At 42.3% G+C, this 25,432-nt stretch overlaps 1 protein-coding gene across 4 annotated transcripts in view; it reads left to right on the top strand.

Moving 5' to 3' along the window:
- Positions 1-22,804: 22,804 nt before the first annotated feature.
- The window catches only part of aggf1 (angiogenic factor with G patch and FHA domains 1), a 57,417-nt gene continuing 54,789 nt past the window's right edge, over positions 22,805-25,432 (top strand). For 2 of the 4 annotated variants that reach the window (XM_072547568.1, XM_072547587.1), the window contains exon 1: positions 22,834-23,066. The gene's annotated coding sequence lies outside the window, so the exon portion shown is untranslated. Of the gene's footprint in view, positions 23,067-25,432 lie in introns of all 4 variants that reach the window. The other 2 variants (XM_072547578.1, XM_072547596.1) reach the window with 2 other exon arrangements.

The following is a 25,432-nucleotide window of genomic DNA, read 5'->3' as shown; positions in this document are numbered from 1 at the left end:
ACCCCAATGACCTTTCACTCTCCCCCTCGCTTATCAGCAATCTATCTATTTCCTTCTTAAAAAAAAATCAAGGATTCTGCTTCTATCACATCTTGGGGGAAGAGTTCTAAAGAAGCAAGATTCTCTGTAAGGTAAAAATTCTCAACTCTGTCTTAAATGGGTGACCCCTTAATTTTAAACAGTGACCTCTATTTCCAGGTTCTCCCACTAAAAAAACATCCTTTCCACATTCACCCTGTCAAGACCCCCTAGGATCTTAAATGTTTTAATCTAATTACCTCTTACTTTTCTAAACGTCAGTGGAGATAAACCCAACCAATCATTCCTCATAAGACAACCTGTCTATTCCAAGTGTTAGTCTGTTAACTGTTTCCAATGCAGTTACACCCATCCTTAAGTAAGCAGATAAATACTGTATATTTTATTCCAAATATAGACTCACCAATGCATAATTGAAGCAGAATCTCTAACCTTGAACTCAACTTCCCAACTCAGTAAACAATAAAATGCTAAACAAAGAAAAAACAAAGAACTGAGGGTGCTGGAAATCTGAAATAAAAAGCAACCACAGTTCTTTGGGTTTTTTTTTTGTTTAGTGTTTAATTAGTGCCACAACTCTTCCAGGTATGCCCATCTTGACGAGGTTCTGTTCCTCTCTCCGACAGGTTTTCCATTCTAATATTTTTTCTGCTGTTTGACAAGGTATTTGCCAAAACTTGCTTCTCCAGCCGTAACTCATTCCTTGGTGACTGCCTCCAACTCAGGCATCCCACGTGGATTCCAAATGAAGTTTCATCCTTCGTGTTTTAAATCCATCCAGGATCACAGGTTTCTCCGTGATGTACAATGCCCCTCAGAGAGCAGCTCTCACCACTTTCTGAGATCTACAGTGCCATGCATCGCCATATACAAACCCTTAAACTCCCTTTACATTGCCCCACACTGGCTCAGAGCTGTCCAGTTCCATTCCATCCTCTGGCTCATTCAACAGTCTAACAAGAAACTTTTTCTTTTCCTTTCAGGCTTTAAGGAACAAGTCAGAGGTACCTGGGATGCCCTGTATGCCCTGTCTAAACACGCTATGATCTATATGTCGTTGTATGTTATGATCTGCCTGCACTGTTCGCAAAAGAAAACTTTTTACTGTACTTAGGTGCATGTGACAACAATAAATAAATCAAATCAAATCAGTAACCATTTTATGAGTGAGTTTTATATCCAGTTTGAAAAGGAGAATATTGGATCTAAGACTGGCATTTTAAATGTAAATAAGGGCAACTAGATCAAGTCTACAGAATTCTTAAGGGGGTGGGTGAGCAGCCAGAATTTATGGTACACATCGGTACCATTGACATATGTAGGGAAAGGGATGAGGACCTGAAAAGTGAATGTAGGGAGTTAGAGTGGATGCTAAAAGACAGGACGAGCAGAGTAGTAATCACAAGAATGCTACCGGTGCCACGGGCTACTGAGGCTGGGAACAGAGAGTGAGTGCAACTGAATACATGGCTGCAGAGCTGGTGTAGGAGGGAGGGATTCAGCTATGTGGATCATTGGGATACCTTATGGGAGGACGGGTTGCACCTGAAATGGAAGGGTACCAATATCCTGAGTGGGACGTTTGCAAGAGCTCTTCAGGAGGGTTTAAACTAGTTGGGCAGGGGGATGGGAACTGGAGTTATGGATCAAAGGATGGGGTAGCTGGTGAACAGGCAGATACAGCATGCAGAGAGTCTGTGAGGAAGGACAGTTGATAGGGCAAAGTTGCAGTTATTGTGTTGGGTTGAAGTGTGTCTGTTTTATCGCAAAGTTAAAAATCACACAGCACCAGGTTATAGTCCAACAGGTTTAATTGGAAGCACACTAGCTTTCAGAGCGACGCTCCTTCATCAGGTGATAGGTAACACAGAATTTATAGCAAAAATTTGCAGTGTGATGTAACTGAAATTATACATTGAAGAATTGACTGTCTGTTAAGCCTTTCATCTGTTAGAATACAGTGATAGTTTCACTTCTTTCATGCGTAAATCACAAAACCTTTCTTTAAAGTTGCATTTTCGGGTTAGCTGTTAACAATGGTGATAGCTAGACAATATGTTGAAGGTGTTAGCCCCCTGTGTTCTCTGTCTATGACCTGATGTTTAGATTGATTCTAATCTAAAAAGTGAGATAACAGAGTTTTACATAAATTCATGCAGTTTTTGAGCTCAGAGTTCTACATGAATGTAAGCAGTTTTTGAGCAAAGTGCAACGTAACTCTGCAAGTACAAATTCACCACACAAAATATATGTGTGCATGTGGGTCTTTGTCTGTCTGTGTGTGTGTGTGTGTGTGTGTGTCTGTCTGTCTGTCTGGGGTGGGGGTTGTGAGTGTGAGAAAGTGTGTGTGTAGTGAGTGCAGAGTGTCTTAAGTCTGTGAGGGGGTGCATGTGTGGGAGTGTGTGTGTCTATAAGGGTGTGTGTGGGTGTCTGTGTGCGCGTCTGTGTGTACCTGTGTCCGTGTGTATGTGAGAGTGTGTGTGTGTGTGTAGGAATATCTATGTGTGTGTGTGTGTGTGTGTGTGTGTGTGTGTGTGTGTGTGTGTGTGTTTGTGTGTGTGTGTGTAGTGTAATGGTGATCACCTGTAATGTGACATGAACCCAAGGTCCTGGTTGAGGCCCTCCCTATGGGTACCGAACTTAGTTATCAGCCTCTGCTCGGCCACTTTCCTCTGCTGCCTGTCCCGACAGATTTTGGAAAGGTGCAGGGGTGGCACAATGGCTCAGTGGTTAGCAGTGCTGCCTCACAGGACCAGGGACCCGGGTTCAATTCCCAACTCGGGCAACTGTCTGTGTGGAGTTGGCACATTCTCCCCATGTCTGCGTGGGTTTCCTTCGGGTGCTCCAGTTTCCTCCCACAGGTCCAAAGATGTGCAGGTTAGGTGAATTGGTTATGCTAAATTGCCTGTAGTGTTAGTATTAGGTGCATTAGTCAGGGGTAAATGCATTAGTCAGGGTCTGGGTGGGTTGCTCTTCGGAGGGTCGGTGTGGACTTGTTGAGCCAAAGGGCCTGTTTCCACACTGTAAGTAACTAATCTAATGTAACAGGGTTGTTGTCATGGGTGACTTCAACTTCCTAAATATTGATTGGAATCTCCTTAGTGCAAGTAGTTTGGGTGGAGCAGATTTTGTCAGGTGTGTCCAGGAAGGATTCAATAAGTAGATAGGCTGACTAGAGGGAAAGTCATATTAGATTTGGTGCTTGGCAACAAATCAGGTCAGGTGTCAGATCTCTCGGTAGGAGAGCATTTCAGTAATAGAGATCACACACCCCCTGACGTTTACTATAGTCATGGAGAGGGATAGGAGCAGATGGTATGGGAAAGAATTTAATTAGGGAAGGGGGAATTGCTGTGTTATTAGGCAGGAACTGTGAAGCATAAATTGGGAACAGATATTCTCAGGGAAATGCATGACAGAAATATGGAGGTTGTTTAGGGCTGTGAGCGCTGGATAGATTGGTTCACTGAGGCAAGGAAGGGTTGGTAGGGTGAAGGAACCTTGAATGACAAGAGATGTGGAATATCTAGTCAAGAGGAAGAAGGCAGCTTACTTGAGGCTAAGGAAGCAAGTATCAGACAGAGCTCTAGAGAATTACAAGGTAGTCAGGAAGGAACTGAAGGATGGATTTAGGAAACTAAGAAGGGGACAAGAAAAAGCCATGGTGTGTAAGATTAAGGAAATCTCCAAGGCATTCTACACTTATATGAGGAACAAGAGAATGGGCAGAGAGAGGGTAGGGTTGATCAGGGAGGCAACTTGTGCCTGGAGTCAGAAGAGGTAGGGGAGGTCCTTAATGAATACTTTGCTTCAGTATTCACTAGTGAGAGGGACCTTGTCATTTGTGAGGACAGCGTGAAACAGGCTGATATGCTCAAACAGGTTGATGTTAAGAAGGAGGATGTGCTGGAAATTTTGAAAAACATGAGGATAGATAAGTCCCCTGGGCAAGAAGGGATATTCCCAAGCTTACTATGAGAAGCGAGGGAAAGAGATTGCTGTGCCTTTGGTGATGATCTTTGTGTCCTCACAGTCCATGGGAGTAGTACCAGATGATTGGAGGGTAGTAAATGTTGTTTCCTTGTTCAAGAAAGGGAATAGGGATAACCCTGGGAATTTCAGATCAGTCAGTCTTATGTCGGTGGAGAGGATTCTAAGAGACAGAATTTATGATTATTTGGAAAAGCATAGTTTGATTAGAGATAGTCAGCATGGCTTTGTGAGGGGGGAGGTCATGCCTCACATGCCTTATTGAATTCTTTGAGGATGTGACAAAACACTTTGATGAAGGTAGAGCAGTGGATGTGATGTATGTGGATTTTAGCAAGATATTTGATAAGGTCCCCCATGGTAGGCTCATTCAGAAAGTAAGGAGGCATGGGATACAGGGAAATTTGACTGTCTGGATACAGAATTGGCAAGCCCATAGAAGACATATAATGGTCGTAGATGGAAAATATTCAGCCTAGAGCTTGGTGACCAGTGATGTTCCACGGGGATTTATTCTGGGACCTCTGCTCTTTGTGATTTTTATAAATGACTTGGATGAGGAAGTAGAAGGATGGATTAGTAATTTTGCCAACGACAGGAAGATTGGTGGAGTTGTGGATATTGTGGAGAACTATTGTATATTGCAACCAGACATTGCCAGGATGCCGAGCTGGGCTGAGAATTGGCAGATGGACTTCAACCTGGAAAAGTGTGAAGTGATTCATTTCGGAAGGTTGAATTTGAATGCAGATTACAGGGCGAAAGGCAGGATTCTTGGTAGTGTGGAGAAATGGAGGGATCTTGGGATCCACATCCATAGATTCCTCAAAGTTGCCACCCAAGCTGATAGGGTTATTAAAAAGGTGTATGATGTGTTGACTTTCCTTAGCAGGGGGATTGAGTTTAAGAACCGTGAAGTTTATGCTGCAGCTTTATAAAGCCCTGGTTTGACCACACTGGAATATTGTATTCACTTCTGGTCACTTCATTATAGGAAGGATGTGGAAGCTTTAGAAGGGTGCAGAGGAGACTTATCAAGATGCTGACTGGACTGGAGGGCATGTCTTATGATGAAAAGTTGAGGAAGCTTGGGCTTTTCTCATTGGAGCAAAGAAGGATGACAGGTGACTTGATACAGGTGTACAAGATGATGAGAGGGATAGGTAGAGTGGATAGCCAGAGACATTCTCCCAGGGCGGAAATGGCTATCATGAGGGGGCATAACTTTAAGGTGATTGGAGGAAGGTTTAGGGGAAATGTCAGAGGCAGGTTCTTTACACAGAGGGTGGTGGGTGCATGGAATGCACTGCCAGCAGTGGTAGCAGAGCCAGTTACATTAGGGACATTTAAGCGATTCTTGGATAGGCACATGAATGATAGTAAAGTGCAGGGTATGTAGGTTAGTTTGAACTTAGAGTAGGATAAGAGGTCAGCACAATGGTGAGAGCTGAAGGGCCTGAACTGTGCTGCACTGTTCTATGTGCAAACCAGAAAGCTAAACTAGCTGAAATGAACTGGTATGCTAGGCTAGAGTTAAGAATAATGTAGATAATAGTGCCAAACAGTTAACTGGATATTTCAGAACACTCAGAATGTGTATGTTCTTACTATGAAGAAAATCATCTCAAGGGTGTACTCCTCACAATCCATGGTTAGCTAAAGAAGTTGGGAAAAGGAGAAAATGTTACAGTTGATCATTACAGAGATTATAGCTGTGCACTTAGAAAAACTCAAGATAATCAGGAAAAGTAAGCTTGGTTTCATCAAAGGAAAATCATGTTTAACTAATTAATTTTAGTTATTTGAAGAAATTATGGACACTGTGGGTAAAGGGTCCCTGTAGATAGAGTGTACTTGGACTTTTAGAAGGTGTTTGTTAAGATGTCACATCAAAGGTTGTTGTGGAAAATAAAATCTCATGGCATGAGGTAACATATTATGGATAGAAGATTAGCTGACAGGCAGAAAGCAAATAGAATACATCCCTGTTTCTTTGTCTGATTAGAAGGATTTTGCCAAGTAGAATCCCACCAATGAGTTTGGGATTTCAATTTTCAAAATTTTCCATCAATGACTTAGATGAGGGATACAAAAGCTTCATAGTTAAATTTACAGATAACATTAAGATAGATAGGAAAGGATGTTATGAAGAAGGCATAAGGAGGTTGCTGATTGATGTAGTTAGATTAAGTGAGTGTGCAAAAATTTGGCAGATAGAACATAATGTGGAAAAATATGAAGTTGGTCATTTTTAAAAGAAAAATGAAATGGAGAATGGCTGTGGAATTCTGAGATGCAGAGTGAGTTAAGTCTTCTAATGCAAGAGTAACAAAAAGTTAGTGTGCAGCTGCAGCATGTAATCAAGATGTCTAATGGGATGCTATACTTTATTATGAAAGAAATCAAACAAAAAAAAGGACATTATGTTTCAGTTACATAGAGTACTGGTGGACCACATCTCGAATACTGTGCGGTACTGGTCTCCTTATTTAAGGAGGGATGAAAATGCATCAGAAATGGTTCAGAGAAGGTTTATTTAATTGATACCTGGAATTAATGGATTGTCTTTTGATACAGATTGGACTGGTTGAGCTTGTTTCCACTGGAGTTAAGAAGAGTGGGGTGTGACTTGATTCAACTGAATACGATCCTGAATGGTCTTGACCAGGTGAACATGTAAAGGATGATTTCTCATGGATAAGGTCAGATGAGGAGATTTTTTTTTCCTCAGAGATTCTTAAGACTTAGGAATTCTCTTCTTCCGAAGGTGGCAAAAGAGAGATCATTAAGTACTTTTATGGCAGAAATGTATATATTCTTATTATGCAAGGGAATTAAAGATAGATATAAATGTGGAATTTGAATATGAACATATTAGCTGTGATCTTATTGAATGGTGGAGCATGCTCAAGGGCTGAAAAGTCTACTTCTGCTCCAATTTGTATTTTTAAATGAAACTACTACCTTTAGTTCAGGAATATGGGAATAGGTGACACAGGTCTTTGAGAATAGAAATTTGAAAACACTTTTCTACAAAGAGTTGTAAAAGTTTGGAATTCTCTTCTTAAAATGTCAGGTGACTCTAGATTAATACTTCATTTTAAACCTGAGATTGGTAGATTTTTGTAACATTAGTTCTTCAAAGATATGAAGCAAAATAACATTGTTGCATGTTAAAACATGCCTGAAGGGCTAACTGGCCTACCCTGCTACAATGTTCTGGTAAATGTATTTTAAATTGCATTTATTTTGACCTTAAGACTACTGCAAGTGTTTTGTTGACTATGTGTAAGACTGTAAAGTTGGTAAAAAGTTAATACACACCATCATCAGAGTTCAAGTTAGTTTCAAATTATTCATTTAGTAAGCCAATATGTTCCACTGGAAAGAGTAATCTCCTTGGAAATTAGCGTAAATTAGAATCAGTTATTGATTCCCATATCTACCTCCGTTGTGGGTAAGGCAGGTGGTTCTCATTTGAACATCACAGGGCTTTACTACAATAAAGTAAAATCACTTTATAATTGAAACATTTGAAGTTGGGTGGTGGTGTGGGAGAGGATAATGGGCACACTGAATAATGTAAGATTGCTGTTAAAAAAAAACAATACTAATGGCAGATAGTTGAACCTTGTCGGTTACATGCAGGGCCATAATTCTGAATCTATCATGGAAATCACATTCTAGGATGTTGAAAGATGTGACACAAAGAACGATAGTTCTCTGGGGCCAGAGGAAGTAGTTTATTTTTGAATAACCAATATTTGCATGCTAGAGATATTTTAATATGTTTTTGACTGTTATGATTCCTTTCATCTTTTGGATGCTTGTAGTTCTAAACATCAGTATAACAATACATGGGAGACATAAACCAAAAGTTGAATTTTACACTCAGCAAGAACTGAAACATGCCATTCATTTGTGATTTTGGCAAATTCAATGAATAGTGCAGGTTGATTGTGTTTTTTCTCTCTGAATAAGTCTGTGATAAAGTAAATCGTAAACAAACTTCAATAATCAATCAATTTCTATTCATGAGTCAGTCAGTTAATGATCTTAATGAGGTAGTAATTTGTGCCATGACCTCTTTAAGTAAAAGTTCTGAAGAAAAATTGATGTAAAAATATAACTGTAAATACAATGCTTTGGGGGAAACAGAGATGGAGCTGCTGATTGATGAGTTGTGAAGTGCTGTCAAACAAGTTTTAGCAACATGAAATATGACCTGCAGCTAAGGATTATCCATCAGCCTATTTTGAAAAAAGCTATTAATACAGTCTCGACAGTTAAAAGTACTGAAAAAAGCCTACAGTAATAGCTAAACAGTGCTAAATAATCCACAATGAGTAGGATATATGGAAGTACAATGATTTTACCTTTGAGGCGTTTAATTTTGAATCTTGCTCAAATTGCACCTATGAAACAGTGTAGAGATCTTAAATAAAATGTTATAAAAGTTTACAATTCCCCAAGCTCAAGAGAGGATTGGATGCCCAAAATGTGTATGTTATTATTGGGTAGCGAGGAATAGAAACAGTGCCTTACCGCAGAATTCACAACTGCAAACAGAAGCTGAAACTCGAATACGATGCACCAACCCCCGCCCTATACTCCTTCAAGTTCAATCTGCCCTTCAATCACCATGGCAAGAGTTTGGAGAAGACAGAGAGGAACTCTCTAATTGTACCACTGCTATCAATCTGGAAGTAATCATATTGACAAATGAAGTTTCTTCCCACTGATACAAAAGCAAAATATTCCAGACATTGGAAATCTTAATATAAAATAAAACCAAAGTCTTATTTATCAAGCACATGATTGATGTGCCCGATGCTGAACTCCTCTTCCATGTCAGCTCACCATAACCCTTAATTAATGCTCCCTTGGCTGCTCCAAATTTCTGCACATGATGATTGGTGTTAGGATGTGGACGCAGTTCCCAACATTTTGAGGTATTTTTAAGATTTTTTTGAGGTATTTTAGGTGTTGGAGGTGATTTCCTCGAATTCCAGAGCAGCAATTTCTGTTTTATATGCTGTTGCATTGTTTTGGAACTTTGGGGAAAAATAGTCAAAACAACGGAGCTTTAAAAGCGAGAAAGACAGACAGGGTGGCACAGAGGTTCAGTGGTTAGCACTGCTGTCTCACAGCACCAAAGACCCGGGTTCAATTCCCGTCTTGGGCAACTGTCTGTCTGGAGTTTGCACATTCTCCCCGCGTCTGTGTGGGTTTCCTTCGGGTGCTCCGGTTTCCTCCCACAATCCAAAGATGTACAGGTTAGGTGAATTGGCTATGCTAAATTGCCCGTAGTATTAGGTGAAGGGATAAATGTAAGGGAATGGGCCTGGGTGGGTTGCTCTTCGGAGGGTCGGTGTGGACGTGTTGGGCCGAAGGACCTGTTTCCACACTGTAAGTAATCTAATCTAAATACAAAGGCAGTGAGTACATGGTCTGTAAGAGAGAGAAAGAAATCATACTGTGAACTGACACCGCAGTGAATCTGCGCAGTTACTGCCTTAACTGTTTGAACTCATGTGTCACTGGACATCGGAATGCATCTACTTAACAAACTGAAATTCACAACTGATCTTGGAGGAACCTGTTTGGGAGAGGTTGTAAATCTACAATAGTGAGTAGAGTGGGTTCTTTCTTGATTGTATGTTTTGATTGGGAACTGTCTCTTGATTAAAATTGAAAACTATAAGCCACAATTATTAAGATAGCCTGGAGCAATGTTTTGTAGAGCAATAAGACGGTGCTATTTTCTTCCTTGTCTTCTCCAAGCTCTTGCCATGGTGATTGGAAGGTGCAAAATGGCCTTTAGTAGAGTGATATGCTCTTCTTGTTGGATGTGGGAGTTTCGAGAGAATTTATGGGTTACTCAGGGTTATATTGGCAATAAATGTCATTGGCTGCGAATCCTGTCAGATCAAATGGATTGGTTGGAGTGACAGTTAGAGGCAATGAGGAATTTACAAGAGCAATGGATGGCAGTTATAGGGACAGAGAAAAGCCGCAGATACAATTAGGTAGATGGGTTAACTCCAAGAAAGGTAGGAGAGGTAGATAGATAGTACAGGAGTCTTCTGCAGCCATCCCCATTTCAAACAAGTATGCTGTTTTGGAAAATGTAGGGGGTGATGCACTTTCAGGGGAATGTAGAATAAACAGCCAAGTTTCTGGTATCAAGACAAGCTCTAATGGAATTAGGGGTACATCGGGTTCCAAGTGATCAGGTGTGTTAGGGGACTCACTAGTCAGATGCACAGACAGACATTTCTGTGGCCAGCTGCGAAGAATCAGAATGGTGTGTTATGTCTCTGGTGCCAGTATCAAGGATGTCTCAGAGAGGGTGAAGAATGTTCTCAAAGGGGAGAGGGACCAGCAGGAGATCATTGTAAACATTGATACCAACAGCATAGGAAGGGAAAAGGATGAGACGTCGAAGGGAGAATATAGAAAGTTAGGCAGGAATTTAAAAAGGAGATCCTCGAGGGTAGTAATATCTGGATTACTCCTGGTGCTACGAGCTAGTGAGGGTAGAAACAGGAGGATAGAGCAGATGAATGCATGGCTGAGGAGCTGGTGTATGGGAGAAGGATTCACATTTTTGGATCACTGGAATCTCTTTTGGGGTAGAAGTGACCTGTACAAGAAGGACAGATTGCACCTAAATTGGAAGGGGACTAATATACTGGCAGGGAGATTTGATAGAGCTGCTCAGGAGGATTTAAACCAGTAAGGAGTAGGGATGGGAACCAGGGAGATACTGAGGAAAGAGATCAACCAGAGACTGGTACAGTTAAGAAAAGTGAGTCAAACAGTCAGGGCAGGCAGGGACAAGGTAGGTCTAATAAATTAAACTGCATTTATTTCAATGCAAGGGGCCTAACAGGGAAGGGAGATGAACTCAGGGCATGGTTAGGAACATGGGACTGGGATACCATAGCAATTACAGAAATGTAGCTCAGGGATGGGCAGAACTGGCAGCTTAATGTTCCAGGATACAAATACGATTGGAAGGATAGAAAGGGAGGCAAGAGAGGAGGGGGCAACAGTGGCGTTTTTGATAAGGGATAGCATTGCAGCAGTACTTAGGGAGGATATTCCTGGGAATACATCCAGGGGAGTTATTTGGGTAGAACTGAGAAATAAGAAAGGGATGAACACCATATTGAGATTGTATAATAGACTCCCTAACAGTCAGCAGGAAATTGAGAAACAAATTTGTAAGGAAATTTCAGTTATCTGTAAGAATAATAGGGTGGTTATGGTAGGGGATTTTAACTTAGATTTTAACCAAACATAGACTAGGACTGCCATAGTATTAAGGGTTTAGATGGAGAGGAATTTGTTAAGTGTGTATAAGAAAATTTTCTGATTCAGTATGTGGGAGTTTATCCTAGAGAAGTTGCAAACTTGATCTACTCTAGGAAATAAGGCAGGGCAGGTGACTGAGGTGTCAGTGGGGGAGCATTTTGGGACCAGCAACCATAATTCTATTAGATTTAAAATTGTGATGGCAAAGGATAGACCAGGTCTAACAGTTGAAGTTCTAAATTGGAGGAAAGCTAATTTTGACGGTATTAGGCAAGAACTTTTAAAAGCTGATGGGGGGCAGATGTTCACAGGTAAAGGGACGGCTGGAAAATGGGAAACCTTCAGAAATGAGATGAGAGTCCAGAGAAAGTATATTCCTGTTGGGTGAAAGGAAAGGCTGGTAGGTGTAGGGAATGCTGGATGACTAGAGAAATTGAGGGTTTGGTTAAGAAAAAGAAGGAAGTATATGTCAGGTATAGACAGGAGAGATTGAGTGAATCCTTTTTTTAAATACATTTTTATTAAAAAGAAGAAAATTGTTATCTTTTGAATATTACAACAAATACAAAACCAAATGATTCAAACCATTATTAAAAAAACAAAACAGCTAATTACATAAATAAATACTAACTAATAACAAAGTTACAAAATGAAAATCTTAACAATAATAATAATGATAACAACCGTAACACAACTCAGCAAAACAAAGTAATACCTAGAGAGTGGTAAGGGCATGGAATGCCCCACCTGCTAATGTAGTCAACTCAGCCACATTAGGGAGATTTAAACAATCCTTAGATAAGCACATGGATGATTTTGGGATAGTGTAGGGGGACAAGCTGAGAATAGTTCACAGGTTGGCGCAACATTGAGGGCCGAAGGGCCTGTTCTGCGCTGTATTGTCCTGTGTTCTATGTTCTAAACCTCGATCATTGAGCGCATAAGTTTATACATATTCATATGCTTGTAGTTCCTCCCTTCTGGATACCAAACCCATTACTTAGAATTGCTGTGGCTATATAAAGGCTCTTATTAGTGTGGCGGACAAATCAGGGCAGGACTTATACATTTAATGGTAAGGTCCTTGGGAGTGTTGCTGAACAAAGAGACCTTGGAGTGCAGGTTCATAGCTCCTTGAAAGTAGAGTCACAGGTAAATAGGACAGTGAAGAAGGCATTTTGTATGCTTTCCTTTATTGGTCAGAGCATTGAGTATAGGAGTTGGGAGGTCATATTGCAGCTATACAGGATGTTGGTTAGACCACTTTTGGAATATTGCATGCAATTCTGTTCTCCTTCCTATTGGAAGGATGTTGTGAAACTTGAAAGGGTTCAGAAAAGATTTACAAGAATGTTGCCAGAGTTGGAGGATTTGAGCTATAGGGAGAGGCTGAATAGACTGGGTCTGTTTTTCTTGGAGCATCGGAGGCTGAGGGGTTTATAAAATCATGAGGGCCATGGATAGGATAAATAGACAAGGTCTTTTCCCTGGGTTGGGGAAGTCCAGAACTAGAGGGCATAGGTTTAGGGTGAGAGGGGAAAGATATAAAAGAGACCTAAGTGGCAACTTTTTCATGCAGATTGTGGTGCATGTATGGAATGAGCTGCCAGAGGAAATGGTGGAGGCTGACACAATTGCTACATTTAAAAGGTATCTGGATGGGTATGTGAATAGGAATGGCTTAGAGGGGTATGGGCCAAGTGCTGGCAAATGGTTAGGATATCTGATTGGCACGGACGAGTTGGACCGAAGGGTCTGTTTTCTTGCTGTACATCTCTATGATTCTATTTCTGTCATGTACAGGACGCAGAGACCCATGCAGCCAGGTAGAAAAGTAGAGGGAATGATGCCTTCAGCTTCCTGATACTTCCCCCTGTTAGCACTTTGCTTATCTTTTATCTTTGGAATATTTATAGCGTATTTCACCAAGCAGACTTATGCAAAATATTTGCCATTTAGGGTGTAGGTTTGCTTGCTGAGCTGTAGGTTTGACGTTTCATTACCTGGCTAGGTAACATCATCAGTGGCAACCTCCAAGTGAAATGAAGCTGTTATCTCCTGCTTTCTATTTATGTGTTTGTCCTGGATGGGGTTCCTGGGGTTTGTGGTGATGTCATTTCCTGTTTGTTTTCTGAGGGGTTGATAGATGGTATCTAGATCTATGTGTTTGTTTATGGCATTGTGGTTGGAGTGCCAGGCCTCTAGGAATTCTCTGGCATGTCTTTGCTTAGCCTGTCTCAGGATAGATGTGTTGTCCCAGTCGAAATGGTGGCTTTTTTCATCCGTGTGTAGGGCGACGAGGGAGAAGGGGTAGTGTCTTTTTTTGGCTAGCTGGTGTTCGTGTATCCTGGTGACTAACTTTCTTCCTGTTTGTCCTACGTAGTGTTTGTGGCAGTCCTTGCATGGAATTTTGTAGATGACGTTGGTTTTGTCCATGGGTTGTACTGGGTCTTTTAAGTTTGTTAGTTTTTGTTTGAGAGTGTTGGTGGGTTTGTGTGCTACTAGGATTCCGAGGGGTCTTAGTAGTCTGGCTGTCATTTCTGAAACTTCTTTGATGTATGGTAAGGTGGTTAGGGTTTCTGGCTGTGTTTGATCTGCTTGTCATGGTTTGTTCTTGAGGAATCTGCAGACTATATTTTTTTGAGTACCCGTTCTTCTTGAATATGTTGTATAGGTGGTTCTCCTCTGTTTTCTGAAGTTCGTCTGTGCTGCAGTATGTGGTGGTTCGTTGGAATAGTGTTCTGATACAGCTTTGTTTGTGTGTGTTGGGATGGTTGCTGGTGTAGTTAAGTATTTGGCCAGTGTTTGTCGATTTTCTGTATACGCAGGTTTGTAGTTCTCCGTTGTCCTTTCTTTCGACTGTGACATCCAGGAATGTGAGTTTGTTGTTGGTTTCTTCCTCCTTGGTGAACCTTATGCCTGTGAGGGTGTTGTTGATGATGTTAAATGTCTCTTCTATCTTGTTTCATTTTGTGATGACAAAGGTGTCATCTACGTAGCAGACCCAGATTTTTGGTTTGATGGTTGGTAGGGCTGTTTGTTCTAGTCTTTGCATTACCACTTCTGCTATGAATCCTGATAGCGGTGATCCCATGGGTGTGCCGTTGGTTTGTTTGTAGATTATGCAAAGGATAATCCCATCCAGGACAAACATATAAATAGAAAGCAGGAGACAACAGCTTTGCTTCACTTGGAGGTCGCCACTGATGATGTTACCTAGCCAGGTAATGAAATGTCTGGATATCAAACCTACAGCTCAGCGAGCAAACCTACACCCTAAACCTCAACCTGAGCTACAAACCTTCACAAACCTTACATATTTGCCATTTCTCTGCTCTTCATTATTTATTCCCAACTTGCATCCTCCAAGTTTCCCAACCTTAGTTTAGCAACTCTCTTGCTTTTTGTGTATTCGTGGAAGCTTTTGCTGTTTGTTTTATATTTCTTGACAACTTACTTACATGATCAATGTTTTCTCTCCTTATCAGCTTTTCAGGCATCCACCTCTGGTTCCTCAAACATTTCCAGTCCTTTGGCATTATATTTCTGGTTTTGCCACTTTCAGTCTTTGACTGGATACTTACTCTCCTTGACCAAATTTAGTAACCATAGTTGCTTCATCCTTCTCATCAAGTCCTTCATTTGGACCCAAATATTATTCGCTGAACGTTATTGAAATACTTGCTTAGACGTTTGTCATTGCTTATCCACTGGCTTTCTTTTAAGTTTACTTTCTCAGACAATTTTAAACAATTACATCTTCATACCTTAATAATTGTCAAATATAGAACATAGAACAGTAGAGTACAGTCCAGGTCCTTCAGCCCTCGGTGCTGTGCCAACCTCTTACCTTACTTTAAAATCAGATAACCTACATACCCTTCATTTTGCTATCATCCATGTGCCTATCCAAGAGTTGCTTAAATGTCTCTAATGTATCTGGCTCTACTACCATTGCTGGTAGTGCATTTCATACACCCACCATCCTCTGTGTAAAGAATCTACATCTGACTTCTCCCCTAGACCTTCCTCCAATCACCATAAGATTGTGTCCACTCATGATAACTATTTCCGCCCTGGGGAAAAGTCTCTGGCTATCCACTCTAGCTATGCCTCTCATCATCTGTACACCTCTATTAAGTCACCTCTCATCCTTTTTTGCTCCAATAAGAAAAGCCCTAGCTACCCCAACCTTTCTTCACAAGACATGCCCTCAAATCTAGGAAGCATCCTGGTAAATCTCCTCAGCACCTTCTCTAAAGCGTCCACATCCTTCCTTTAAAGATGTGACCAGAACTGAACACAATATTCCAAATGTGGTCTAACCAGGGGTTTATGAAACTGCAGCATAACCTCGTGTCTCTTCAACTCAATCCCCCTAATGAAAGCCAACACACCATATGCCTTCTTAAGAACCCTATCAACTTGGGTGGTAACTTTGAGCAATCTATGGATGTGGACTCCAAGGTCCCTCTGTTCCTCCACACTGCCAAGAATCCTGCCTTTAGCCCATTAATCTGCATTCAAGTCCAATCTTCCAAAATGAATCACTTCACACACTTCCAGATTGAACTCCATCTGCTACTTCTCAGTTTAGCTCTGCATCGTGTCAATGTCCCATTGCAACTTACAACAACCCTCCACACTATCCACAACTCCACCAATGTTCCTGTCATCGGCAAACTTACTAACCCATCCTTCCACTTCCTTATCCAAGTCATTTATAAAAATCATAAAGAGTAGAGGTCTGAGAACAGATCCCTGCAGAACACCACTGGTCACCAAGCTCCAGGTTGGATACTTTCCATCTACTACCACCATCTGTCTTTCTGTGGATCAGCCAATTCTGTATCCAGACAGCTAAATTTCCCTGTATCCCATGCCTCCTTACTTTCTGAATCAGCCTACCTTGGGGGAACCTAATCAAATGCCTTAAAAATCCATACACACCACATCCATTGCTCTATCTTCATCAATGTCTTTTGTCACATCCTCAAAGAATTCAATAAGGCTTGTGAAGCATGGCTTCCCCCCCCACCCCCCTCCCACGCCCCCCTCACAAAGTCATGCTGACTATCTCTAATCAAACTATGCTTTTCCAAATAATTATAAATTCTGTCTCTCAGAATCCCCTCCAATAATTTGCCCACTACCAATATAAAACTGACTGGTTTGTAATTCCCAGAGTTATCCCTATTCCCTTTCTTGAACAAAGAAATAACATTTGCCACCCTCCAATCATCTGGCATTCCTCCCATGGACAGTGAAGATGCAAACATAATTGCCAAAGGTGCAGCAATCGCTTCCCTCGCTTCCTGTAGTAACCTTGGGTATATCCCGTCTGGGTCAAGATTAGAGTGGTGCTGGAAAAGCACAGCAGGTCAGGCAGCATCCGCGTAGCAAGAAAATTAACGTTTTGGGCAAAAGCCCTTAATCAGGAAAGCCATTCCTTTTGCCTGAAACATCAATTTTCCTGCTCCTCAGATGCTGTTTAACCAGCTGTGCTTTTCTAGCACCACTCTGTTCTTGACTCTGATCTCCAGCATCTGCAGTACTCACTTTCGCCTATATCCCATCTGGCCCAGGGGACTTATCTAACCTCATCTTTTTCAACATTTCCAGCACATTCTCCTTCTTAACATCAACCTGTTTGAGCATATCAGCCTGTTTCACACTGTTCTCAGAAGCGACAAGTTCCCTCTCACTATTGAATACTGAAGCAAAGTATTCATTAAGGACCTGCCTACCTCCTGTGACTCCAGGCACAAGTTCCCTCCACTATCCCTGGTCAGCCTTCCCCTCACTCTGGGCATCCTCTTGTTCCTCACATAAGTGTAGAATGCCTTGGGGTTTTCCTTAGTCCTACCCGCCAAGGATTTTTCATGCTTCCTTCTAGCTCTCCTAAATCCATTCTTCAGTTCCTTCCCAACTACCTTGTAACCCTCTAGAGCCCTGTCTGATACTTGCTTCTTCAACCTTAAGTAAGGTTCCTTCTTTCTCTTGACAAGATGTTCCACATCTCTTGTCATCCAAGGTTCCTTTACCCTACCATCCCTTCCTTGCCTCAGTGGGATAAACCTATCCAGCACCTGCAACAAGTGTTCCCCAAACAATCTCCACATAGAACATAGAACATAGAAAAATACAGCGCAGTACAGGCCTTTTCGCCCTCGATGTTGCGCCGATCCAAGCCCACCTAACCTACACTAGCCCACTATCCTCCATATGCCTATCCAATGCCCGTTTAAATGCCCATAAAGAGGGAGAGTCCACCACTGCTACTGGTAGGGAATTCCATGAACTCACGACTCACTGAGTAAAGAATCTACCCCTAACATCTGTCCTATACCTACCACCCCTTAATTTAAAGCTATGCCCCCTCGTAATAGCTGACTCCATACGTGAAAAAAGGTTCTCATGGTCAACCCTATCTAAACCCCTAATCATCTTGTACACCTCTATCAAGTCACCCCTAAACCTTCTTTTCTCCAATGAAAACAGCCCCAAGTGCCTCAGCCTTTCCTCATACGATCTTCCTACCATACCAGGCAACATCCTGGTAAACCTCTTCTGCACCCGTTCCAGTGCCTCCACATCCTTCCTATAGTATGGCGACCAAAACTGCACACAATACTCCAGATGCGGCTGCACCAGAGTCTTATACAACTGCAACATGACCTCAGGACTCTGGAACTCAATTCCTCTACCAATAAAAGCCAGTACGCCATATGTCTTCTTCACAGCACTATTTACCTGGGTGGCAACTTTCAGAGATCTGTGTACATGGACACCAAGATCCCTCTGCTCATCCACACTACTAAGTATCCGACCATTAGCCCAGTACCCCATCTTTTCATTACTCATACCAAAGTGAATCATCTCACACTTACCTACATTGAACTCCATTTACCACCTTTCTGACCAGCTCTGCAGCTTATCTATATCCCGCTGTACTGGATTAGTGGTGCTGGAAGAGCACAGCAGTTCAGGCAGCATCCAAAGAGCAGCTGCTCGTTGGATGCTGCCTGAACTGCTGTGCTCTTCCAGCACCACTAATCCAGTATTTGGTTTTCAGCATCTGCAGTCATTGTTTTTACCTTATATCCCGCTGTAACCTGCCACATCCTTCCTCACTGTCAACAACTTCACCGACTTTCGTATCATCCGCAAACTTGCTCACCCAACCTTCTAGCACCTCCTCCAGGTCATTTATAAAAATGACAAACAGCAATGGTCCCAAAACAGATCCTTGCGGAACACCGCTAGTAACTGCACTCCAAGATGAACCTTTACCATCAACTACTACCCTCTGTCTTCTTCCAGCCAGCCAATTCCTAATCCAAACCTCCAACTCACCCTCAATGCCATACCTCCGTAATTTTTGCAGTAGCCGACCGGGGGAACCTTATCAAACACCTTACGAAAATCCATATACACCACATCTACCGCTTTATCCTCGTCCACCTCCTTAGTCACCTTCTCAAAGAATTCAATAAGGTTTGTGAGGCACGACCTGCCCTTCACAAAACCATGCTCACTATCCTTGATCACATTATTCCTATCCAGATGTTCATAAATCCTATCCCTTACAATTCTCTCTAAGACTTTGCCTACAACAGAAGTGAGGCTCACCAGCCTATAGTTACTAGGGTTATCCCTACTCCCCTTCTTGAACAAGGGAACCACATTTGCTATCCTCCAGTCTTCTGGCACTATTCCTGTAGACAACGAGGACATAAAAATCAAGGCCAATGGCTCTGCAATCTCCTCCCTTGCTTCCCAGAGAATACTAGGATAAATGCCATTAAGCCCAGGGGACTTATCTATTTTCACCCTTTCCAGAATTTCCAACACCTCTTCCCTACATACCTCAAAGCCATCCATTCTAATTAATTGTGACTCAGTATTCACATCGGCAACAATGTCCTGTTCCTGAGTGAATACTGACAAAAAGTATTCATTCAGTGTCTCCCCAATCTCTTCAGCCTCCACACACAACTTCCCACTACTATCCTTGACTGGACCTATTCCTACCCTAGTCGTTCTTTTATTCCTGACATACCTATAGAAAGCCTTTGGGTTTTCCCTAATCCTGCCAACTAAGGACTTTTCATGACCCCTCCTTGCTGCTCTTAGCTCTTGAGATCCTTCCTGGCTACCTTATAACTCTTAATCGTCCCAATTGAACCTTCACGCCTCAACTTTACATAGGCCGCCCTCTTCCCTTTAACAAGGGATTCCAATTCCTTATTAAACCACGGCTCCCTCACACGACCCTTTCCTCCCTGCCTGACAGGTACATACTTATCAAGGACACTCAATAGTTGCTCCTTGAACAAGCTCCACATATCAATTGCGCCCTTGCCTTGAAGCCTACTTTTCCAAGCCACGCATCCTAAGTCATGCCTCACCGCATCATAATGTCCCTGCCCCCAGCTATAACCCTTGCCCTGCAAAGTACATTTATCCCTCTCCATCACTAGAGTAAAAGTTACCGAATTGTGGTCACTGTCCCAAAGTGCTCAACACCTGGCCTGGTTGGTTACCCAGAACCAAATCCAGTATGGCCTCACCTCTTGTTGGCCTGTCTAAATATTGGGTCGGAAACCCTCCCGCACACATTGGACAAACACCGACCCATCTAACGTACTCGAGCTATAGCTTTCCCAGTCAATATCTGGAAAGTTAAAGTCCCCCATAACAACCACCCTATTACTTTTACTCTTCTCTTGAATCATCCTCGCAATCCTTTCTTCTACATCTCTAAGACTATTAGGAGGCCTGTAGAAAACTCCTAACAGGGTGACTTCACCTTTCTTATTCCTAACCTCAGCCCAAACTACCTCAGATGGCGAGTCTTCATCCATCGTCCTTTCCACCGCTGTAATACTATCCTTGACAAGCAATGCCACACCTCCCCCTCTTTTACCCCCACCTCTGACCCTACTAAAACATTTAAACCCTGGAACCTGCAACAGCCAATCCTGTCCCTGTTCTACCCATGTCTCCATAATAGCCACAACAAAAGCCACAAAATCCCAGGTACCAACCCATGCTGCAAGTTCACCTACCTTATTTCGTATACTTCTTGCATTGAAGTATACACACTTCAAGCCACTTTCCTGTTTACAGGCACCCTCCTTTAAGATTGATGCCATGTTCCTAACCTCCCTACACTCCAGGTCCTGCACCCTAAAGCTACAGTCTAGGTTCCCATGCCCCTGCAGAGTTAGTTTAAACCCCCCTCCCAAGAGCACTAGCAAACCTCCCCCCAAGGATACTGGTGCCCCTCAGGTTCAGGTGTAGACCATCCTGTTTATAGAGGTCCCACCTTCCCCAGAAAGAACCCCAGTTATCCAGAAACCGGAATCCCTCCCTCCTGCACCATCCCTGTAGCCACGCATTTAACTGTTCTCTCTCCCTATTCCTCGACTCTCTATCACGTGGCATGGGTAACAAACCAGAGACAACAACTCTGTTTGTTCTAACTCTGAGCTTCCAACCTAGCTCCCTGAAAGCCTGCCTAACACCCTCAGCCCTCCTCCTACCTATGTCGTTGGTGCCAATGTGGACCAAAACATTTCTGTTGAGCATTTCCCTGAGAATATCTATTTCTAATTTGTTCCACAGTTCTTGCCTAATAGAAATATAATCCCCCCACCCCAAATTAAATACTTTCCCATACCATCTGCTCCCATCTCTTTCCATGACTATAGTAAAGGTCAGGGGGTTGTAATCACTATCACTGAAATGCTCTCCCACCTGATCTGACACCTGACCTGTTTCATTGCCAAGCACCAAATCCAATACGGCCTCCCCTCTAGTTGGCCTATCTGCATAATGAGTCAGGAATCTTTTCTAGACACACTTGACAAAATCTGCACTATCCAAACTATTTGCACAAAGCAGGTTCGAATTAATATTAGGAAAGTTGAAGTCGCCCATGACAACAACCCTGTTGCTTCTGCACCTTTCCTAAATCTGTTTCCCTATCTGCTGCTCTGTGTCTCTGTTCGTATTTTTTGATGGGGGTGGGGTGTTTAGAAAAGTCCCAATAACGTGACTGCTCCTTTCCTGTTTCTCACTTCCACCCATACTGTCTCTGGAAACAAATCTTCCTCAACGACCTCCTTTTCTGCAGCTGTGATATTATCCATGATTAGCAATGTCACTCCCCCAGCTCTTTTACCTCCTTCCTCATTCCTTTCAAAACATCTAAACCCCAGAACATCCAACAAATATTCCTGCCCCTGTGACATCCAAGTCTCCGTAATGGCCACAACGCCTTAATTCCAAGTACATTGTCTACATTCATCAGCCTTATTCCTGACACTGCTTACATTAAAATAATGTTGTCCACCTTCAACCCATCACACTGACTGCAACTTGCCCCATCAACTGTCTATCCCTGGTCACAGAATCTCTGCATGCTGTATATGCCTTTTCACCAGCTACCCCACCCTGTGATCCCTAGCTCTGGTTCCCATCCTCCTGCCAAACCAATTTAAACCTTATTTAATTTGCGAATACACTATTTTGACACCAGACTTTCTCTACCTCAAGGCAGAATTTGAAAATCTTTTCCCAAGTAACTATTTTACTTGATCTGACTGGTATCATAAAATCTAAACTCCGAATTACTTTGGAGTGCTTTGGGTGTAGAAAAATTGTGGATTAGAGTGGTGCCGGAAAAGCACAGCAGTTCAGGCAGCATCCGAGGAGCAGGAAAATCGACGTTTCGGGCAAAAGCCCATCATCAGGAATACCGCTTCTGGGCAGAGGAAATGACCTGGGAGTTGCAGTGGGAGAGGGACTCCCTGAGATTCTTGTTGAGGGAGGAGGAAAATTTCTTCAAGGCAGGCATCCTTGCAAGAGGATTCGCAGTAGGGTTAAAATCAACAAGGTAAAAACAGTGACTGCAGATGCTGGAAACCAGATTCTGGGCCCGAAACGTCGGTTTTCCTGCTCCTCGGATGCTGCCTGAACTGCTGTGCTTTTCCGGCACCACTCTCATCCAGAATCTGGTTTCCAGCATCTGCAGTCATTGTTTTTACCTTATAGAAAAATTGCTCAGCTAAAAATGATATTTCTTCAGAATGTGCTACGACGGGGATGCGCAACTCCTGACTAGATTGGCACAACGATTGACCCTCCGGTGCACCATCAGAGGAGTTTCTGCAAAACTCTCTCCTTTCGTCTTGGACAACATTCCTGATGAAGGGCTTTTGCCCGAAACGTCGATTTCGAAGCTACTTGGATGCTGCCTGAACTGCTGTGCTCTTCCAGCACCACTAATCCAGAGCCTGGTTTCCAACATCTGCAGTCATTGGTTTTTACCTCTTGGACAACATTCGTGCCGTGCGTGTAATGGCACAGTGCAACCTGTAGAGGGTGGGGTTCTGCAGCCGACGACGTACTCGTTCACTGGATTGACGCTGCGCGCATTGCGTCAGACGTCACCGCGTCCTACGGCGGAGAGCGCGCAGCGCCCGCGATGTTAAGATGGCGGCGGTTGATTCGGATGCAAAGTACAGGAGCTTTGCAGCAGTTAGCTTTGAGATTCGCGGGACGCGAAAAAGATTGACACGAAAAGGAATGTAGCGGGTGCCGGGCAGTAATGTGATTTATTTGCTCTTTTTAGGTCTGTCATGTGAGGCCAGAGTCAAACCTTTGGGCTTGAGAGGCGGAGAGTGGGCCCTTTGTCGTTGAAGTTCATGGTAAGAGAGAGAAGGGTGATGTTCTCCAGAGATGATGAGGGAACAGCGAACCGAAAACTGGTGTTTCCAGTTAAACCTGCTGGACTATAACCTGGTGTTGTGTGATTTTTAACTTTGAGCTGAGGGTGATCTGTGCTACAATTGCAGGGCGTGTAGGTCCCCCCCCCCCCCCCCAGTTAGAATGAACTTTGAATCATTCTGCCTGAATTTTTTAATGAAACCGAGAGAACTGTGGATGCTGTAAATGAGAAGCAAAAATGGGAATTGTTGGAAAAGCTCGGCAGTTTTGGAAGCTTCTGTGGAGAGAAATCAGAGTTAACGTTTTGGATCCGGTGACCCTTACTCAGAGCTGAAGATTTCTCTCCACAGATACTGCCTGACCTGCTGAGTCTTTCCACTCATTTCAGTTTTTGATTCTTCCTGAAATGTTAACCTGTGTTTGCTCTCATGGGTTATTTCTAGTATTTTCCTGTACTTGTTTACAGTGTTGGGGATTGTTAGCTCCCTGTTTACCTCTCTCTCCTGACTAGCACTTTTTGATATCTTGAGTTGTTGGGACTTGTTTATGGTGATTGCTGTGGTGATCACAACAATGGGCTTTAAAAGTAATGGTTCAAATTTATGTGCAGGATAGTTCATTTGCAGAGAATCATATGTCCATAATGCCTCATATTCAGTCCATAATGCCTCTTTAACTGTGTTTTTTTAATAACAGTTGAATTCTGAGTCAGTCCCTTGGGATCAAAGATAACTTGAGATTTCCCCAAAGTGCCCATTGTCAACATAATTGTTTTTAAGTGTAATCACTCTTAGAATGTAGGGAATCATGGTAATCCATTACAGAGCACTAAGATCCTGCAATCGTTTGAGATCGATTACTATATCTGATTTGCTTGAGGACTAAATGTTGGCCTGAAAAGTTGGGCAGTTCTGTTGTTCCACGGCACACTCACCCAATAGCACAATCTGGGTCTCAGTTTAACAAGTCTGCCAAGAGATGGCACCTTCTGTAATGCAATTCACTCAGTTCAGCTTAAGTTGTGAGCCTACAGCTCTGTACATGAATCTCTAAAGTATGGTTTGCTGCCATGACCTTTTGGAGATGGTGATCTTTTGTCTCAGGAACGAGCTTTTTTTTTTCTTCATCCTCAATTGCCTGGGGAAGGTGGTGATGGTTAGTTGATTTCTTGCACTGCTGCAGTATTTGCATTGTTGGAGAAAACAATGCTGTTAGGAAGGGAGTTCCAGGATTTTGACCCAGTGACAGTGAAACAGTGATATAGTTTCAATCAGGATGGTGTGTGAGGGGAATAGATGGTGTTGAATCTGTAAATATGTAATGACACTGCGTCTGCCATCTTCTGAAACAGAGTTCCAAAACTGCACAACCTTCAAGGAAAATTCACACATCTCTGTCCAATTTTAAAACACAGTCTCTTAGTTCTGGACTTATAATATGGACATGGAAAGCATATTTCCTCATTTCAAGAACTTTGGGGATTATATAAACTTCAATTGAGTCACATCTTGCTCTTGCTGTCATCAATGCCCTCTAACTGAAACATAACATCCTCCCATTATGTTAATTTCCTCTCACAATAAAGGATTGCATTCCATTACCCTTCTTGACTACATGCTATACATCACCTTTAGTGATGTATGCATTAGAACACCTAACATCCCCTGCATCTCAGAATTCCACAACTGTTACTCTATTTAAATAACACTTTTTCATTCTTTCTGTCAAATGTACAATTTCGTTTTCCCACTTTATTCAGCATCTATCAGATTTTTCCCCATTCACTCAACCTATCTATTTCTATATGCAAATTCCTTATCACTTCGGAACCAGTTTGTGTTGACTGTGAGCTCAGCTGCCTTTCATTTTATACCCTTCATGTAAGTGATTGATGTTAATTGCAAAAAAGATGAAGCTCCAGCAGAAATTTCTGCTGGACTCCACTTGCCTTATCCATATTCTGTCAATTAGACAAAGACCAAATAATGCATGCTCTCTGTTTTCTGATAGTCAGCCAATCTTCTATTCATGCTAATATCTTACTCAATAACTTTTGATAATATTATCTTATCAAATGCTTTCAAGAAATCTACAGACTTTTCCTTTATCTATAGCACATGTTACTCCTTCAAAGAAGTCTCAAATTGGGTTTCCCTTAATTTCCCTTTCACCAAACCGTGCTGACTCTTTCTGATTATCTTGAGTTTTTTTTTGAAGTGTGCAGCTATAATCTCTTTAATGATCAATTCTAACATCTCCCTATTACAGATTGGGCCATTTTTAGATTACCAGATTAGCTTCTCTGACACGAAATACCTTTACAATTACCAACTCCAATTGTAAGCAA

This window comes from Chiloscyllium punctatum, chromosome 2 (genome assembly GCF_047496795.1).
Source record: "Chiloscyllium punctatum isolate Juve2018m chromosome 2, sChiPun1.3, whole genome shotgun sequence".
Lineage (NCBI taxonomy): Eukaryota > Metazoa > Chordata > Chondrichthyes > Orectolobiformes > Hemiscylliidae > Chiloscyllium > Chiloscyllium punctatum.
The sequence above is the reverse complement of the archived record's forward strand: the minus strand, read 5'-3'. Positions and strand labels throughout refer to the sequence as shown.